At 42.6% G+C, this 8,047-nt stretch overlaps 1 pseudogene; it reads left to right on the plus strand.

Moving 5' to 3' along the window:
- Window positions 1–2,635: 2,635 nt before the first annotated feature.
- LOC103732795 lies at window positions 2,636–3,753 on the plus strand (annotated as a pseudogene).
- The last annotated feature ends 4,294 nt before the right edge of the window (window positions 3,754–8,047 follow it).

An 8,047-nucleotide genomic window follows, 5' to 3' on the forward strand; every position in this document is an offset into this window, starting at 1 on the left:
CCCCCCAGCCATTCCCCACTACTTGCCCTTCTGCTGAATCTAGTCAGCTTATCTAGAGGTCTTTGTTTTAGAAGGGTCACCTCTTTCTCTTCTAGCAGCAATCAGTTGTCAATACTCCTTTAGATAAGATTGGGGTCTGATGTTCATTTTCTCAGTTCTATGCTGGGTTACTATTTGAGAGTCCCTTTGTTCACTCTGGCCAACAACTCAAAAGAAGGTCTCTCCTATCTGGCATTGTTGCTTGTTATGTAGCTTTTAGTTATGCAGCTTTTAGTTATGCAGCTTTTAGTTATGCAGCTTTTAGTTATGCATATGGACTCTTAAGAAATTACGTTGGCTCGTTTAATCTTTGGTTATACTTTCCTTTTGGATGTTTAAGGCCATGCAGTTGGCCCAGATAAACCAATTTATTTTTAGTTAAGGTCGTTTGAGGATCTGTTCCTCAGGGGTCACATGGGCTTGGGAGGAGCCCCTGGCTCCTGTCTTTTACCAGTTCTGCCTATGTGAAGATGAGTCAAAGGTCCTGCTCAACCATGGTTGGCTTCACTTGGAAGTATAGAGGAAGTGATTCCTCTGTGTTGACCCTCTTCTTTGTAGACTGGACACTGGTTCAAGTCCATATGGTGGGGGCTCCTCAGCCTCCTTGATCAAGAGGACAGGTGACCCACCACAATTACAGGTCATTTTGAGAGATGCTTATAGTCCCCTGGAACTAGTTGACCTAGGAGGACAAGGAGCAAAAACTGTCCTTTATGTCCCTCTGTCCAAATTAACATAGACCTCAAAGTATGGCTGCTAAACATCCAAGAAAGTTAATTCCACCAGTCCGGTACCTTTAATTACTGTGTGCCATGTAGATAAATCCTGGGCAAAGACCAATTGTTCTCAGATAAACCTTACCTAGACATATATTTCTTGATCTGGTATGTATAATTTGTCAGTAGGTTGTTGGATTAATATGGTTCCCTCTGGTTTTTAAAACTAGCTATGCATTTTTTATCTCTCATATTGTCTAAACCCTCCATCATGGTTTCCCCAACAAAGGTGACCCCATTTTCCCCCTTTCTCCCTTAATAATAGCCTTCTTCTATGGTCCTATCTCTCTACAAATAAAATATTTTTAAAAAGCAATAGCATTAGACTAAATTCCCATCTCCCAGGGACACTGAGGGAGGAGGATCTCAAGGTTAAGGACAATCTGGAAAATTTAGTGAGACCTTGGCTCAAAATGTAAAGTACAAACAGGTTTGAAGTTAATGTCTACAGTTCAGGATTAAATTCTTTGCTTAGCATTTGGGAGGGGGGGCCTGGGAGGGGGGGCCTGGGTTAGGCAGATCTCTGCAAGTTCAAAACAAAAACAACAAAACCAAAGAAGAGGAAAAAAAGCAATGTCGGAATCTTAGATCAGTGGTACAGCACACTTAACACTGAGTCTGATTCCTACTGTTAGGAAAAGGAAGATTGTTTGTTTTTGGTTTTCTTGAGACAGGGTCTCCCTGTAAGCCCCAGCTGGCCTGGAACTCAGTGTGTAGACTAGGCTGACTTTGAACTTACAGAGATTCGTCTGCCTCTGCTGTGATGGGATTAAAGGTGTGCACCACCACACCCTGCTCAAGAATTTCTTTTTCTTTTTTTTCGTTTTTTTTTTTTTTTTTTTTTTTTTTTTTTTTTTTCTCCACGAGACAGGGTCTCCCTGTAGCCCTAGCTGGTCTGGATTCACTATGGAGACCAGGATGGCCTCGAACTCACGGAGATCTGCCTGCCTCTGCCTCCCGAGTGCTGGAATTAAAGGCCTGTGCTACCACGGCTGGCTGAGAATTTCTTAAAGGCAGGAAACAAGGACAGTACATGTGCATTCATGAGCCATTGCTGTGCAGTGTGGCTCTGGGTTCCATCCTCAGAACCAAAATATAAAATGAAATAAAATAGTAAAACTAATCACGGCCTCCTGGAACTCTATAAAAAAACAGCTTCTCACTCTGTAATCTCAGAAGCCAGAAGCAGAGGAAATCTCGTTATATCCGGCTCCATTTAGGTTGCACGGTGAGTTTCAGGCCAATCAAGCTGCATAAAGACCTCTCTGGTAAAAAGAGTTCTGTGAATAAGTAGAGAAAGAAAGAGGGAGGGAGATAGATTGGAAAGGAAGAGAGGTTAAATGAAAGAAAGAAAATATCTGCATTTGTGAAGTGTATCATGAATAAGTCTTTCAACTTCATTTTAGTCTCAGCTCATTCCCTCTTGGAGATCTGAATCTGCCAATCTGACCACATCTATCCCAAGTAGGATCAACAGAATGAAGACTCGCTCATCCAATCGAATGACAGCTTGTGGTTTGGAGGCGGAGCAGCAAAAGGGAGGGATGAATAGAAAGGTATACAAAAGATACAGAGGCCCCAGAAAAGACAGTCGGATTCCTGGAGCCAGGAGCCACTGCCAGATCCTGCTGAGAATATAACTGTCTTGGGTTACCATGTCTGGATCAGTCTCTCCGAAGCTTCATCGGGATGAGCGTCCAGGCCTCTCCCACACTCTGGGGCCTGGAAGTGCAAAGCGTGCTAAGGAGTGAGGCCTTGGATATCTCTAATCTGGAGTACTTGCCCGAGACTTTTCTTCCACTTTTCAAGGATGCCTTCGCTGGCAGTCACAGTAAGAGCGTGAGGGTAATGGTGGCAGCCCGGCCCTTCCCTTGCCTCTGCTTGGGAGACCTGATGAAGACCCCCAACATGGAGACCTTCCAGGCTGTGCTGGATGGACTGGATTTGCTGATTATTCAGAAGGACCCGCCAAAAAGGTGGAAACTGGGAGTACTAGATTTGCGGAATGTGTGGACTGGAGCAGTGGATGAGCATTGCCCTCCACAGTTCTTAAGTAAGACACAAACACTGGAGGCTCATGCAGATTGTGGAGTGAAGCAGCCTTTTAAGGTGTTGTTTGTCTATTACCTCCAGTTGCCAGTGGGCCCAGCAGAGAGAGACTTTGCTGCATCTGTGCTGTCAGAAGCTACAGATTTCTTGGACAATTGACTACAATTTCCCGAGGCTCCTGAGATTATTTGAGCCAGACTGCATACAGGAGGTGGAAGTGATTGCATGTTTGGAACTGAAAACCCTGTCCAAATTTGCCCTGTTCTGGGCCAGATGAAAAAACTTCACAAACTCATTCTCAAAGGAATTTGCAAGTCATGGAAGGACAAATTTGAAGGTGAGTATAGCAATCTGGAGAAGATGTGGGTCAACACGTTCGTTTCTCAGTTACCCAAATTCCAGACTCTCCAGCATCTCTATATGAATAATGTGTATTTTCTTGAAGATCGCTTGGACCAGGTGCTCAGATGCTTGAAAAAGCCTCTGGAGACCCTTTCATTTACTTGGTGTGGTCTTTCAGACTCAGACTAGCATCTAGACTGAGTGCCCCAGCATCTGTCAGCTCAAACACCTGAAACTGAGTGGTGTCCGACTTTTGTATTGGCATAGTCAGCCCCTCTGAGATCTTCTAGAAAGACTGACAACCACTCTACAGACCCTGGAATTGGAAGGCTGTATTTTGAGGTCACCTGACCTCAGTGGGCTCCTGTCTGTCCTGAGCCATTGATCCCAGCTCACTATGGTCAATTTCTATGGGACTTATCTCTCTGAGTGTGATCTGAGGAACCTGCTACTATACATTGCCAATCTGAGCCAATTGACAATGGAGCTGTACTCTCTGCCTGGAGAGTGTTATAGAGAAGAGGGTGGTCCTCATAGAGAGATCTAACAGAGTTTATACTGAGCTCATGGACACACTGAGGGCTGTTAGGCAGCTCAAGACAGTATGCTTTGTATCCCGAATCTGCTATAAATGTACATTTGAATGCTTCCTTTATGACCTGGGGATCAGTCTCTCTCACTATTTGTAATAAAAAATGAAAGGATACTTCTGCACACCAAGAAATGAATGTGAAGACTTGGGTATATCACGAGACAGCGTATGGATTCAAACAATATTCAGTCTTTGTGGGGACAAAAAGATGATACAGTGGGTATAGATTAGAGGGGGACAGTTGAGATGGAGAACAATGGACCCATGGGGACATTTTTCCTGCGTAGTTAGAAAGACAATTCTGATGCCAAGTATGGTCTCACACACCTTTAATCCCAGCACTCAGGAGGCAGAGGCAGGCAGATCTCTGTGAGTTCAAGGCCAGCCTGGTCTACATAGTGAGTGAGTTCCAGGCCAGCTGAGGCTACAGGGAGATCCTGTCTCAAAAAGACCAAAAAGAAAGGTACTTCTGAATTTCCAAATATGACTCCTGGTATGGTAAGACAGGTTTATGATGGGAATCTGCAGTGGTAGTGATTGTGTAGTGGTCAAAGCCTGTAACCTGGATGCTTTCACTCTGTTGCTCCTGTGACCCATTAACCTGCACTCCAGCTTCAAGATCAGAAAGCAACACAGCTTTGCTTGAGAGCACCTTGAAAACTCTTAAAAAGAAAAAAAATATATTTGGGCTCCTACTGTTTGCAAGGCATTATGCGGGACATTGTTTAGTGTCATACAAAGTGCCACTGACTGGGTAGCTTAGCCACCAGAAATGCACTTTCCTGCAGGGGTGGAGGCTAGATGCAGGCAACGGTGGTTTGATTTCTTTGTTCTCCTTTTTTTGACTTGTAGGTGCTGGTCTCTTCTAACTGTTCATCTGTGCGTGGAAGTGACTGTGGCCAAATTTTTATTTATTTATTTATTTATTTATTTATTTATTTATTTATTTATTGTATATGAGTGTTTTACCTGCATGTATGCAAATCTACCACATGTGTACAAAGCCAGAAGAGGGTATCAAATCCCCTGGAACTGGAGTTACATGTAGATGCTGGGAATTGAACCTGGGTCCTTTTCCAGAGCAGCATGTGCTCTTAACCACTGAGCAATCTCTCTGGCCACCCCCAAATTTCTCTTTTGCAATGATGCCACTTAGGTTAGATTAGGGCTCATCTTAAAGACCTATTTTTTTTCTTGAATTTTTAAAAAATTTTATTTATTATTTTTATTTTATGTGTATGCATGTATTGCCTGCATGTAGGTAAGTGCACCCATATCGTGCAATGCCCATGGAGGTCAGAAGAGGCTGCCAGATCCCCTGGGACTGGAGTTATGGTCAGTTATTAGCTGCCATGTGGCTGTTGGGATTCAAACTGCAAGAACAACCAGTGTTCTTAACCACTGAGCCATCTTTCCAGCAAACCCCCCCCCTTATTTTTTTCATCTACAAGGGTCTCCTTGTAGCCTCAGCTGGCCTGGAACTCACTATGTAGACCAGGCTGGCCTCGAATTCACAGAGATCCACCTGCCTCTGCTTCCTGAGTGCTGGGACCATCACAACTGGCATTAGATTTTTTCTTTTTATTTATTTTTAAATTATGCATACATGTGTGTATGTGGGCATATGTACATGAATGTACAGGTGCCCATGGAGGCCAGAGGTGTCTGATTCCCTCTGCAGGTGGAGTTGCATAGGCAGTTGTGAGCTGCCAGATATGGGTGCTGGGAATCGAACTTGAATCCTTTACAAGAGCAATATGCACTCTTAACCACTGAGGCATCTCTCCTGCCCCTCTGAACACAGTTTTAATTGGGGCACTTCCCTTCTCATAATTCTACAGTGGCATTTCATGTGTATCATCATAAGAGACTAAAACCCTCTAACTCAAGACTGCTCATTCCCTCCTCCCCTCCCCATGCCTGTCTAAGCCCATTGTACATTATTCCCCATTCCATGTCTCCTACTCCAGATCTATCTACTCTCTTTCTCATGTACTAATACACAAGTATTATTCAAGGAAAGATCAACTATGTTAGCTCCGCTTGGCCAATTGCGGAGAACACTGTCACTGGGCATAGATTTACATCCAACTCTGCCATTTACATTGGAACCTTGTAGCTCTACTCCATTAAGAACCCATTTCTCCCTTCATAAAATAAGACCACTAGCACCCAGCTTAGACTTGTTGTAAGAACCACCTAGAAAAATGTGTGAGATAGTGTTTTATGAACTGCTAGGTTCCATACAATAACAAGGAAGCTCAGTAAAATGGACAGCTAAATATCCAGATAGCTACTGGGTATGATCTGATTTTGTCTAGAAAAGCATGCATTTCCCTCCTCCACCCCAGTTTTTAAATTTTAAACTTTTTTTTAAAAAATAAAAAACAACCATACTCTAATAAAAACACTTGACTCATGGATCTATCATTCTGGTCCCTGGCTTTTTCTTGAGGATTAATTCTCTCTTAGCAACCTGGTTCATCATGACAAGTAAATCCTGACTCCTTAAAAGTTGGCAAGCAAAGCTGTTGTCTCTGGGGATATTTAAATCTTTCTTGGCTCATGATAGTTTCCTCTTGGGTGTTGAAATGAAATGCTGCCTCCCAGCCTTTCTGAAATAGAGCTGTAAGAAAGCCTCGTGATGCTCCAGTTTTGACAGAATGATCTTCATAAATCACAGATGTAATGGGCTATGGTCACAGTTAACAGCTTTTCAAGGTTTCTCTGATCTCCTACTTTAGTTTAACTATTTAGATTGTTTTGTTTTTATCTCTCCCATTTCTTTCCCCATTTTAATTAACTGAGGATATTGACTTGCTTTTTTTCTTCAATGCTTCCCCCCGATACTTCTGACAAACCATCTGTCAAAAATTTGCTGGTTTCATTGCAGCTCCATGCTGTTTATTTCCTTTCTCTGTTATAAAAATTATACAAATGATACACAAAGATGTTATCGTCGCAAAGGCTTAAGCAATACTAAATTTATAAGGGGCGATCACAGTTCACCTTGTTTTCATTCCTAATGTTCCCCCAGAGTTGCCCTCCACATACATCATAGGCATATGCATCTGTGTAAACAATGGGTTTGTGATGTATGCTCATTTTTACTGTGCTTTTTATTGGGTTAGCGTACCAAGTAATGGGTTTCATGATGGCATTTTTTTTTTACTTATGTGTCATTACATTACATTTTGTCTTAATTGGTCCCTCTTTCCCAATTCCATTCCCCATGCCCCCTGTCCCCACTTTTTTTTTTGAGACAGGGTGTCATATAGCCTAGGCTGGTCCCAAAGTTGCTATGTGGCTGAGGATAGCCTTACACTCCTATCCTCCTACCTTCACCTCCTGAGTGCTGGGATTATAAGTATGTGCCAACGCCCAGCCTTTGGCATTAGCCTTTTACTGGTGCTTAGTTTTCTATACACAAATATGCCATCATTCCTGAATCACACCTCTATTGTGGGGTGTTCTTTGATAGAGGAAATGGTTCCAGTAATACCTTTGTGTCTATGTGGATTTAAGTAAGCATCTATAAGTAATGTATATGTATATGTATCTATAAGTAATTCCAGTACTTGGAGGTCAGATCATCCTTGGCCACATAGTAAGTTTGAAGCCAGCCTGGGCTACATTTGATCCCGCCCCCTTCAAAAAAAGAAGAAAAAAAAATCACACACACACACACACACACACACACACGCACATCATAGAATACATTTCTAGAAACAGAAGTACTAGGTTAGATGGATCCATCAGAGTGTACATTTTTGTTGTTGTTACTGTTGTTGTTGAGACAGAGGCTCACTGTTTAGCTCAGCCTGGCCTCAAACTCACAATCCTCCTGACATAGCCTCCCAAGTGACAGGATTATAGGTCTGTGTCACTGCATCTGGCTAGATTGTATACTTAACAAAGAATTTTTTATAACTTTATTTTTATTGCATCTGGCTAGAATGTATACTTAACAAAGACAAAGACTTTTTTATGACTTTATTTTTATTTTATGTGTATGAGTGTTCTACCTGCATGGATATAAGTGTGTTACATGTGTGTAATGCCCACAGAGGCCAGAAGAGGTTGGTAGAGCCCCTGGAACTGGAGTTAAGGATGGATGTTAGCCCACCATGTGGGTGCTGGGAACTGAACTTACCTGGGTCCTCTGAAAGAGCAGTAAGTGCTCTTATCCACTGAGCCATCTATCAAAGATTTCTTTTTTTCCTTTTTTTTTTTGTCTTTTTGAAGCAGG

This window comes from Nannospalax galili, unplaced genomic scaffold, assembly GCF_000622305.1.
Source record: "Nannospalax galili isolate Female #2095 unplaced genomic scaffold, S.galili_v1.0 scaffold1491, whole genome shotgun sequence".
In the NCBI taxonomy this organism is placed as follows: Eukaryota; Metazoa; Chordata; class Mammalia; order Rodentia; family Spalacidae; genus Nannospalax; species Nannospalax galili.